Source organism: Ochotona princeps, chromosome 5 (assembly GCF_030435755.1).
Source record: "Ochotona princeps isolate mOchPri1 chromosome 5, mOchPri1.hap1, whole genome shotgun sequence".
Taxonomy (NCBI): Eukaryota; Metazoa; Chordata; class Mammalia; order Lagomorpha; family Ochotonidae; genus Ochotona; species Ochotona princeps.
Window position 1 is genome coordinate 38183167 of NC_080836.1, and position 12891 is coordinate 38196057.

The window sequence follows — 12891 nt, forward strand, 5'->3', positions numbered from 1 at the left end:
ACTGTAGACCTGTGGGTGACATGGTTTAGAATAACATGCCCTAAGGAGAAGAATCTGATAACTAGAGGTACAATGACCAAGAGCAAAAGAAGATGCGGTAGCCCAATGAATATTACTGAAGACTCCCCTGCAAAGGAGCAACAGTCTTTGCCAACCTCAGAGCTAACTAAAGAATACATCAAGAAAATCGGGGATAAAGAATTCAAAACACTAATTACAAAGCTTCTTATCAACAATGATAAGCACATACAGGAGTTTAAGAAATTTAAGGGATTTATCACTCAGAAAAAATAGAATAATAGAATAATAGAATGAATGAGGTAGAATAAAGAATCTCGGAATTGGAAGACATTTCTCAGCACAATGGGGAAACAACAAAAAAGCTGGAAGAGAAACTGAGTCAAGCTAAAATAAAAGTATTCAAGAATTAAGAGACACTATTAAAATGCCACTTATAAGAGTGATGGGAGTTCCACAACGTGCAGAGAGAGAAGTTGGGTTTAAAAATATATTTAATGGCAGGCGAGTTCCCTCGCAAGCAGACGGTGCCAGAGTCAGGGGTCGAGCAACAGAGTTCACGGAGCTCCCTCCAGGGCACCCCTTCATGGAGGTAATGGCTTCCAAACTCCTATGATCGGTCATCCTTCTCTCGGCTCCCACAGGGGCACCATGCGCCGAAGGATCGCCCAGAACTTTGGCCTGCAGCACCTCTTCAGCGGCCACTTCTTGCAGGAGTACATCAAGGCCAGCACGCAAGTTGGTGATATGGCCAAGCAATATCTAGAGAAAAGCCTTTGGTCTCAGATAACGTCATCACATGCCTGATGCTCTCGAAACTGGGGAGCAGGAGTGGCCAGCACTGGCTTCTGGATGGTTTTCTGAGGACACTAATACAGCCTGAAACTCTAGACGAAATTTGTGACCTGGATCTAGTGATCACTTTAAACCTTCCATTTGAGACATTGGAAGATTGACTCAGCCGCGGTTGGATTCACCCTCCCTGCAGAAGAGCGTATAACATGGACTTCAACCTACCTCATGTGCATGGAGTTGATGGCATCACTGGGAACCATTAATCCAACAAGAGGATGATAAACCTGAAGCAGTTGCTGCACGGCTAAGATGCTAAAAGGATGCTGCAAAGCAGGTCATTGGGCTATACAAGAGCCAGGGAGTGCTCCACTGGTTTTCAGGAATGGAGAAATAAAATCTGGCCTTATGTTTACACAGTTTTCTCAAACAAGCTCACACACCTATTCAATCCAAAGAGGCGTACTGAGCCTGCTCAGTGGAAGAACCAGGAAGGTGTGGTCCTTCACTCAATTGTGTGTAGTATTGGTGCCGTGCCCATCTTAGAAGCTAGCTGCAATAGCTTGCAGCACCTTTTCTAGTTTACAGGGTGAAGTGATAAGAAAACTAATTGAGTAGAAAGAGCTCACAAAGAGGCCCTCTGCCTTTGAGAAGACTCACCTACGTGTGTTTGAAGTGTCTCCCTCCACATGTGGCCAGCCCTTCCCAAGGAAGCAAGCATAGGCTGGAATTGAAGCGGTGTATAACCTGAGCTCCACCTAACTCCTGACAGCCATGTTGTTGCCATAGCAGCCTTCTTTTACCCACAATGGCAGTACTTCCTGTTTTTTTCCATACCCCATGGCTGTTGAAATTTAATTCTGTACCGTTTTCCTGTTTTCTTATTTAACTCTTTTGTGCTCAGATTAAGTGCAAGCGACTAACCAGTGCAAAGTTTAACTTAGGTGTAAAATGAATTTATTGAATAATGCTAGATGATTTACAGATTTATTGAAAACTGGGGATGAAAATTTGAGACTAAATTTCAAGAATAAGAAAGTACCATAGAACTGTGAGAAACTGGAGTCAGTACCATTTCTGTCCCCTTTACCAGCTTCCAGACCTGAGGTTTGTTTTACAGCCAATGGTGTTGCTTCCCACACTGATAACAATGCTGCGTTTTGAAAACTATCTTGAAATTAAGACCACATTCCAGTAAAGCAGAAGCTGGATGCAATTCTGTTTCCTCCACATTTAAGTACATTCTTATACTTGCACTTGATAGGTTGGTTGCTCCAAGAATGAAAAAGCCTGTTAATTTGAGGTCTGACTTTCACAACAACAGGGAGCATAACCCAGAGCAGCAGAATTGCTCCCAAATAAACAAAAGGAATTGCAATCACATATGAAACAAACATACACAGGTTATTTTCAGCAAATAACTCAATATTTCTCCCAAAATTTTATACAGTATCTGAGTGACAAGCTCTATTTTCTAAGAAAAGCAGTAAATATGATTCCAATAGAATAATTTAACCTGAGTTCAAAATATAAACAATACAGACTATGAAGCCAGACTGTCCATGTTAATGCCCAAGCATTATGCCCAGACTGCCCATGCTAATGCCCAAGTCATGCTATTAGTAAGAGGCAAAGGTAGAATTTGTTCAAATTAAGTTCAAATTCTACCTTTGCCTCTTACTAATGGCATGACTTGGGCATGTTAATTGCCTAAGTAATGTCATGTATGAAATGCAGATAGTTAAATGCCTAATCCATAGGAACATCTCAGCCACCAAATAAAGAGTGCAAGATATAAAATGAACACTGTATGTTACAATGATTTTTTTTCATTCTCCACCCCCAAGGTATTCTTTATCCTGCTTGAAATTTTTTCATTTGCTTCTACCCTTAACTTCTGGCCTTAGCCAGTTTTCAGTCTAAGCTGTCAGCTCTCTTCTACTTCACAATCCAGCACCTTAGACATTGGCTTGTGATGCGGAACTTTGTTAAATGCTATCTGAAGTGATTTGTAAACTGACTGGATTGCCCAGTAGAGTAGTGAATATCAGTAGTGTACTGGTAAAAATTATAGGAGGGAAATGCAGGTAGATATATTGAAGATAATAATTCTGAGTTTCTTTCCAACATAAAGAATGGGGTAATAGGACTATTGTGACCGAACCTGTCTGAGTAGTATGCTAAATAATTCAAATACATAGTGCAAATTTGGAAGAATTTGAGGCTTGGACTTGGGAGGTAAATATTAGAACCCCTCCCTTTAACAAAATGTTCGTTTGGAAGGCAAAGTAACAGAAAGGGAGACAAAGAAAGAGAGAGAGGGAGAGATTGGATTGTGACCCTCTTCCTCCACTGTCAGAACCAGCAGTAGTGATTCAAGTTCTCATTGTGCCTTTCCTGTCCTTCTGTCTTCCCCATTCACTCTCAAGGACCCAGGAACGATGTTGGAACCACCAGGATAATCTAGTGTAAGCCCCTTTTCTGAAGGTCAGCTGCTTGGCCACTTCATCTACAATTTTAATTCTCTTTCTCCATGCAGAGCAATATATCCACAGATTCAAGATACCCTAGTTTTAACAGTCTAGCTAGATTTTTCTCTTTCTCCCCTCTTATACTTGCTTGGACATTGCTCCTCCCAGGAATTTAATACTAAGTTGGATTTCAGTTGGATGTGACATGGAGGTTCCCCTAGTAACTCCTTATAGTATCAGAATGCACCTACTGCTGGTGGCTCTGCTCTGACTGTTGACTCAAGGATCCTTCCCATCATCTGCTTCCTGGTATTTGAGTGCTGATCCAATTCTTCTGAAAACATGTCAGTCCAATTAGGTCTTCTGTAACCCAACTCACTCAACCACTGCTTCAGACCTAAAGATACTTTTCTGAAGATAACTACAGAAAGATTATTTGTGTAATATCAAATCTTGTTTAGCCTTCCTCAGCAGCTAGTATGGGGTTTTCCAAAGAGTTCGTACTGAAAAGAAATTATTAAGAAATGAAGAAACCTCTTCTTAAAACAAATGAAATTGTATTTCATATTGCCTTGGCACTTGTTTACAAAAACTTTGTCTTTATAATTTATTTTATTCTTGAATTTTGCAGAAATGTATGGTATTCTAATGTTCAGGTTTAGAAAAGAATTACTCAATTTATTTAAATGTGTTAAAATAAGATGCCTTGACTTCAAGACCCATAATGTTAAATGTAGCAGAAATTTAAAAAGCTGTTGGCTATGAACTTCAAGAATTTTCAATTTCTAATCAATATATTCTTTTATAATTTTTTTTATTTTTTATTTTCCTGATGCACTTTCATAGGTATAGAAATCACTCTCCCTTTCCTTCTCTCCCTATCCATCTCCCCCTCCCACTATTCCCCCCATATTATTAATCATAATGTAGTTCTTTAGTAAGTTACAAGTTTCACTTTCTGCTATTTAAGTGTATCACAGCACTGCATGCCAAAAGATTTATAAACGACATCTACCAGTAGCACTTACAAAATGTAAGCATTAAACAATTAAATTTTTAATTATCTGACTCCTGTGGTATTACTTTTTTTTTGTCTTCACATATTCTAATTACAAACTGTGTGGCATATAATGTGATAATGTAGTATTTTACCTCAGGAATATCTTCTTAGCCAAATCCAAGTTGTGCCTTCATTTCATCAGGTATCTGTCTTTCAAACAATGCTGAAATCCTAATTTCATTGATTAAAAGGAAGAATATATTCTGTTTCCCTTCCTCTGTTAATTTATTTGGATTTGTAAAAATAAATTTTAATATGATCTGCTATACGTGAATTTCTTAAGAACATGTCAAATCTAAAACATTGATTGCTGATGTCCTACAGCAAGTCTTCATCAAAACAAAATAGTGTCCTTTTCTAATACTTTCAGTTACAGTAGTCTGGACACGGTATTTCTCAAGGGAAATCTTCTTAATCATTTGTTATCTCCATTATGAACACTCTGAAACCCTTGGTTCAAGTTTTTACCCCCAAGCAACTGGATTATTGTGTTTTTCAAAGTTTCCTTATAGTATCTTTGAGACTATACCTAATCGACTTGCTCTTTCTTCCATAAAGCTCACTAAGCCTTCCTGTGCCATATAGATTAGTGGATGACTGATCAGAATGCTTAACTGCTGCCAATGGTGATGACAGTGACTATGACATAATAAAACAGATTTCACTTCTAACACAACTTTACTCTTTTATTAATTTAATTTCTAAATTCTGAATTAGCATAAAAATGTGTATCTTGTGGGGTATAATACCATACTTTAACATATATGCAAATTATAAAGTGATCTGGCATTTCCTTTATCATAGGTTATAGTTACATAAGGGGAACACGTTAAGACACTGGCATAGACAATGATTTTTGATATAACCCCAGAAGCACAGGTAATAAGAGCAAAGAGAGACAAACAATTTTATGGAATCAAGAGACTTTTGCAAAGTGAAAACAGTCAGCAGAATATAGAAGACAGCCAGAGAATGGGAAAAAATATTTGTAAACTGTGCATCTGACAACACATTCGAACCTAGAATATAGAAGGAGCACAAATCATACACCAACGAAGCAACTCACTTAATTAATCAGCAAAGGATACAAATATTTTCCAAAGGAAATGAAAATAAACAACAGATAATGGAAAAAATGCTCAATATCGCTAGACATCTGGAAAATACAAATAAATATCACAGTAAAGTACCATCTCACTCCAGCTAGCAAAGGCTATTAATTGTAATATTTAAGCATTCAATGTAACAAATCTCGACATATTGATTTATTGTGAAATTTTCAATCATTAAATAAGGACAGTAGCCCTTGTGTCATATCATTCAGAGCTACTTACTCAAAATCAGCCATAATTATAAAATCATCAGTCCATTCTTGCATGAGATTGTGAGCCAAAATTTACAAATATAAAAACAGCACATTTATTCTTATGTTAATGATTCTTACAATGATGTAGTGCAATATAACGTAGGAGCCAAATAATAATAAAAAATAATAATAATAATAATAAATAATAATACCTTATTAACCAAAATCATGTGGTTCAGTTCTCAATTGCCATTTCTTCTTTACATTGGAACTCTCCATTATTGTTATACAATTATTAAAATTTTGTTTCTAATCTTAATTTGATCCTATGGGTGCAAGTTTAATAATCCTTTCTGTAATTTATTACTAGATTAAGTCCTTCTTATTTTTCTTCTGCATAAAGAATTTGATAATTCACAAATACACAAAACCACCATCATGGGACAATTGAGCTACCAAAACTAGGAAGACCAGAGAATTTTGAGAGATCTTAAGTATGTAGCTAAAAACACAGACTCTAGCACCATAGACTTATGAACCACAAATAATATTAGCAATCACATATTATCATTACACAACTGAATGTAATTATAATATGTTGGCTGATCAGTCCTTAGTCAGTTACAGCGGATGAAAAACATCAAAGAATAAAGTAGTCCTGATCTTTTACTACCTACAAAAAAGGGCTTGGGAAGAGAGAGACAGATAGTGGGGGAACAAATATGGAGAATCTTACCAGAAAGTCTAACTTAATAAATCTGAGATGAAATCAAGGAGTCAAAAAGTTCCTCAAGATTTTCAGGAAATCAAAAGTTGATGATTGAGTCTGGAGCAGTACCCTACTGGCTAAAGTGCTTGCCTTGCACACGCTGGGATCCTATATGGGCACCAGTTCTAATCCTAGTGGCCCCACTTCCCATCCAGCTTCCTGCTTGTGGCCTGGGAAAGCAGTCCAGGATGGCCCAAAGCCTTGGCACCCTACGTGAGAGGCCGGGAAGAGGCTCCTGGCTCCTGACTTCAGATTGGCTCAGCTATAGCCGTTGTGGCCACTTGGGGAGTGAATCATCAGACAGAAGATTTTCCTCTCTGTCTCTCCTCTCCTATATAAATCTGACTTTCCAATGAAAATGAATAAGTAAATCTTAAAAAAAAAGTTGGAGCCTAGCGTGCTAAAGTCCTCACCTTGCACACTCCAGGATCCCATATGGGCACCAGTTCTAATCCTAGCAGCCCTGCCTCCCATCCAGCTCCCTGCTTGTGGCCTGAGAAAGCAATTTGTGACATACTTATTAATTATTTGGGTTATAGGTAAGATTCTTTGCCTAATTACAAGAATAAACCCAACTCAGTTGCTTTAAGACTTAGAAAAAAATCAAGTCAGTAGCTCAGAATGAAAATCAAGCTGGGATATTATTTTACGGGACTTTTCATTTTCATGTGTTTTACATTATGTATTTATCTTCATTTTAAAAGTAAAGCAATAGAGAAACAAAGAGACATGCAGAAAAAGATTGTTAATCCATTGTTTTATTCCCCAAATGCGTGCAACAGCCAGGGCTGGGAGCCAGGATGAAGACAAGAGCCGGAAATTCTGCCCATCCATGTTTTCTGTGTATATGAACGGTTGAAAGGATTGTTGATTCAAACCAATATGGGTTGTAGGTGTCCCAGCAGGCTACTTACCTGCTGTACCAAATGCCCACCCATATTTTCATGTTCTTTTTGTGCATTGCTCATGGAAAAATACCATCAAGAGAACTGTGATCATGCAACTGCACATGTGTGCATTTTGGACACTATACCATCGTAAAGTACATAAGCATACTTCAAAATGAAACTAAAATGTAAATTCATTTTGATTCAAAATGTTTGAAATCCATGTGTAGTTCTTTTCTTCATAAAATGCATTTACCATACACTTTCTGAAGACTCCTGGCAACGTTGAATATTTTTGTGTCCTGATAAAAAGCAATAATGACTAAATTCATGTCCTAATGCTCTAGAACAAATTGCCAGGCTAAGTAGCAGAATAAAGCAAATCTGTTATCTTCCATGTCTCTGTATTTAAAAGTCCAACATGGATCTCATCAGGCCCCAGTCAAGGCCAGCTCTGCAGGTTCTAGGACACAAGCTGTTTCCTTGTCTTGTCTTCTTGCCAGAGGCTTACACACCTCCACCCACTGACTCCTGACTTGGTCTACTTCATCTTCAGTGTTACCAACATTCCATCTCTCTGGTCATTCTGTCATAGCCAAGAAAAGTGTTCTTTTACTCAGGCACACGTAATTACACAAGGCTAATCTGGATAATCCAGCATAGTTTCCTTGTCAAAGATGTGTCTTAATAATATCAGCAAAGCCCTTTTGTCGCCTAAGATAACATATCCACAGGTCCTAATAGTTGTAACTTGGACACCTTTGCAGGACCGTAATTCTTCCAGCCACATTGTCCAATGGGATGCACTACTGTGTCATGTCCTCTAAATCCAGACTATCACCCATGATTACAGATTGTTGACTGAAATTAAAGAAATATACAAGCTATGTTTCATAATGTTTCCAGTGTTAAGTTTGCCTACTTAAAGTTTTTTTCCTACAATTTTTGTATTTTGGACCATGTTGTTAAAATGATTGATCAACAAATATGGAAAGTATTAGATGCTGATTTACCTTCAAGGAGCTTAGTAAATTAGTTGTAAGTATATGAGTACTCACAGTTAAATGGACATTGAAGAATGTAAATCAAACAACTGTAAGTACATGCATGCCATGTTTAAAGATTTATAGTCATTCTATTATGTATTTGCAAAATTAATTTTGAAAAATTAATTACTATAGCATTATTTACTTTTTTATCCACTTGGTTTCTGATTTTAGCCATTTGTTTTCTAATTTTTTAGATCTGTGAGTGCTTGTGTCAGCGTTAACCAACTCTAGAATCATCAAAGCCCAAGTGAACTTTCTTACCATACCTCTGATTTCTGGGGGCCTGGCACTGTGGTACAGTGGGCTAAGCTGCCACTTGTGATGCCAGCATCTCATCATTTTCATAAGTACATTCACCAAGCTTGCAGTAGACAGATCCTACATCATAATAAGGCCCTGTAAGAAAAACGCACAGTTAACATCACACACAAAGTGAATGAATGAAACCTTTTGTCCAAGGTCAGGTTAAAAAAAAGAATGTCTACCTTTTCCAAAGCTATTATAGTGTTAGAGGCTACAGCCCAAGCAATCAGGCAAAGGAAAATATGTAGACATGCTAATCAGAAAGAAAGAAACAGAACGAGCATTGTATGCAATTGACATGATCATTTATGTGCATTTTGTATCTTGTATAAGAACAAGATGAGGGAATCACATGTGTCTATTTCAAAATAAACTGCAAGACCTTGCACTGTGGCACAGAACGTTGAGCTGCTGTCTCAATGACTGTATCCTAGATCAGAGTGGGTGTTCAACCCTAGCTACTGTTTCAGATCCACCTTCCTGTTGATACACCTGGAAGGCAATGGAAGATGCTTGGACCCTTCCACCCTAATGGGAAAATGGAATGGAACTGATGGCTCCTGGCTTCTGAGTCCTCCTGCCTTTGGTCTGGCCCTGGCTTGACTATTGCAGCCAACTGAGAGGTGAACCAATGGAAGGAAAATCTCTTTCGCTTTCTTGCTGTCATTCTGCCTTTCAAATAAATAGACCTTCTTTAAAAATCCCTTAATTTAAATAGTCTAAAAATAGAATTTGAGCCTAAAAGTTAAACAGCAAGATGAGATGACCACATTTCATATTGTGAGTACGTAGATTCAAGTTTTGACTCTTCCCATTCCAGCTTCCTGATGCTACACACTGTGGAAGGCTGCGAGCAATGGTTTCAGAAGATGAGTCCCTGGACCGTGTAAGAGCCCAGGACTGAGGAGCCAGCCTGGCCCAGTTCAGGCCATTGGGTGTATGTGGGGAGTGAACCACCTGATTGCAGAACAATCTCTCTCTCTCTCCATCTCTCTCTCTCTCTCTCTCTCTCTCTCTCCCCCCATCCCTCCCTCCCTCCCTCTCCCTCTCTTTCCCTCTTAATCCCTGTTTTTCCATCTCTCTCTCCCTCTCCCTCTCTCTTATAACTGCAGAAAAATCTACAAGATGTCAGTTTGTGTCTTTTAGTCCCCTCTTCCTGTGCTATATCAGAGGAGAGCAATTTTAATGAAAACACCTTTTAATGAAAACTACTTCAAGTCTAAGAAACAGCAGCCAATTTCCAATCTGTTGTGAATTACAAAAACTAAATTTGAAAACATCTTAAAACAAGGTGTAAAGTAGAAAGGTTGGCAAACACTTCTCTCCATAGTACCACTGGCTATTTTCTCAAGCTCATTAATTACCATGGACAATCTTTCCCTGACTGACCCAAATTATTCAAATCTACCATTGTACACCTCTGAGACACTGGCACATTAGCCTGGCATTATGAAAAGTCATTCTGATCCCTTAAAAAGCCAGATAGGATAAAAAAAAGGCCAATGTTAATATTGTCTCACAAACTCAAACAACTCCAAAACTGATCTGTCTACGGGGTCTGTGTTTAACAGTGTCACCAATCTGAATTGTCCCTCATTTAACAGAACTTTGCTCTATATAATAAGCCCTGCCTGTCCTCTTGCTGGACATTGACCTCTACATGTCTACCTTCATCTTCTCATCATTCCCATCTTGCTGCTCACTCAACTCTTTTTTTTCTCCTATTTTGTGATTTATTGCTCATGACCCACTCTCCTTCCTTTCCTTACTCAGTTGCATCCTTACCTTCAGATAGTTGACTGTTTAATTAATTGCTTAAAAATGAGACACAGTTTAATCTCTTTACCACACAATAAAGTATCATTTAAATCCAAGCCTGTATAGTTTCTTTTTTTGGGAAGAAACCACGGTTTGAACCCTGACCTATATGATTCTAAAGCCCTATAATATCCAATTATCCAACTCTTAAATTTCTCACTATTAAAATTCTGTGTTTACAGGCACCTCCTCAATGAAAATGTTTATATCAGTTTTTAAAAAAGACTTGTTGCATACACACAAAATCGTAGTAAAGATAGGATGAACGATTTACCTACAAAAGATGTAGTTTATACATCTTCATGATCTGTGCTATATACATTGAGAAAGAGCATCACCTATGGTGTGTTCTTTTCAGAAATGTTTAACCTATATTTCTAATGAGGAAGCAAACAGACTAATTTTATTTTTAAATCCAATATGATAATAGGTCTTTAAAAAAATGTCATAAGAAACAAGAGAAGGTGAAAGGATTGTTCTAGGTTGTAGAAGAAATCCAACCTGTTTCCTGTCTTTCACAGCCTATAAGCAAAGAATATTTTCATATTTTTAGTTGTGCTAAAAAATCAAGACTAATATATTGTGACTCATGAATCCTATATGAAATTCAAATTTCAGCATTATAAATAACATGTTATTGGCACACAGCGACACTCATTCTTTTTTTATTATTGTTATTTTTATTTTGTTTCTCTAGGGGGTGACTATCTAATTCCAGTTAGCACTAACTTTTTTTTAATTTATTTTTTTACTGGAAAGTCAAATTTACAGAGAGAAGAGACAAAGATTTCCTTTCCGTTGTTTCACTCCCCAAGTAACCACAATGGCCATAGCTAAGTCAATCTGAAGCCAGGAGCCAGGAACTTCTTCCAGGTCTCCCACATGGGAGCAGGTCCCAAGGCTTTAGGCCATCCTGGACTGCTTTCCCAGGCCACAAGCAGGGAGCTGATTGGGAAGCAGGGCCTCCGGGATTAGAGTCAGCGCCCATATAGGATCCCTCCAAGTGCAAGGCGAGGACTTTTGCCACTAGGCTGCTGTGCCAGGCCCCTCACTCATGCTTTTTATATATTATTTCTGATTTTTTTTTCTCTGCAATAGCAGGGTTGAGGGGTTACAACAGAAACTGTGTATGGTTCACAAAGCCTAAAATATTCATTAAATAATTCTTTACAGAAAGTTTGCTGAACCCCTCACAGATGAGAAGAAACTGAAGAAATATGATTTGATCCTTGATTGACTTGTAGATAAAAGGAAAAAGATCACTAGATAAGTGAGAGAAACTTTAACATATGGGCTGTATGATTGATTGATAGCATTGTATCAATGTTAACGTTTTCTTGTGTTTTATGTGAGAGAATTTCCTTGCTTTCAGTAGATTCATAAAAATGCTAAAGTACTAGGAGTGTATCATGTCTATATGCACATTCAAATGCTTCAGAAAAAACTGTGTTTCTATATAAAAGCAAAAACAAAATTTAACAACTAGTGAATATGTCAGGAATATATATATGTGTGTGTGTGTATAAAATATATATATATATATATATATATATATATATATATATATATATATTTGTCCACTGCTCTTTCTTTCAGCTACTTATTGAAGTTAACATTTTTCAGAACAAAATGATGGGAGATAAAAAAAATTAAAGGAACCAAAGGTGCAATATTTTTTAAATGATCAATGACATCTTCATTCTAATCACATTGCAAAAAAGTTTGTTAACTGCTAGATAAACTACTATATGCTTTTGTTTATATTTCAAAAAAAAATCTCATTCTGTTTCTTAAGGAAATAGTAACCAAATAGATTTCCCTACCTTAATTAAGGAACGCAGGACCAATTCTTAATTCCTCTCTTCGCCTCACCACATCAAATCTGCCTTTAAAACACATCCAGATAACACCATATGTCATTCCGTAATGGGGCGGGAGAGCAGAGAATCTTCCATCTCCCTAGAATGTGTAAGGAAGACGTGAAATATAACCTACCAGAATCATAACTGGTAACTCATAGACAACAGACTCGAATCAGCATTAGACAATAGTTAAACTACAAAGACATATAGGGGGATTTAAGAGCGATCCTGACAACCTCTTAGCAGGAGGTCATATGCACAGAGCAGGGGGGTACCCCAGAGAGGAGCAGAGGGACAACAGGAGGCTTGTATCCCAACCCTAAAGACTCCGGGATCCTCACCAAGGACTATCAGTACAAGCACCAAGCACTACATCCCAACTGCCAAGGAGACCATGGGGAATTGGAGTGCCTTCAGAGGCCAAGAACTCTGAGGTCATCCACTCCCGCTTGGATCTACCACATGGGATAAAAGAAGTCCAAATTCTTCCTCGCAGGATCCAGGGGCACCAGAACAACAGCCAGGAGCCCTAAGCAGTCCGCAAAAACAGAAGAAC

At 37.8% G+C, this 12891-nt stretch overlaps 1 pseudogene; it reads left to right on the forward strand.

Annotated features, from left to right (window-relative positions):
* Positions 1–613: 613 nt before the first annotated feature.
* LOC101531855 (adenylate kinase 4, mitochondrial-like) lies at positions 614–1279 on the forward strand (annotated as a pseudogene).
* Positions 1280–12891: the final 11612 nt, after the last annotated feature.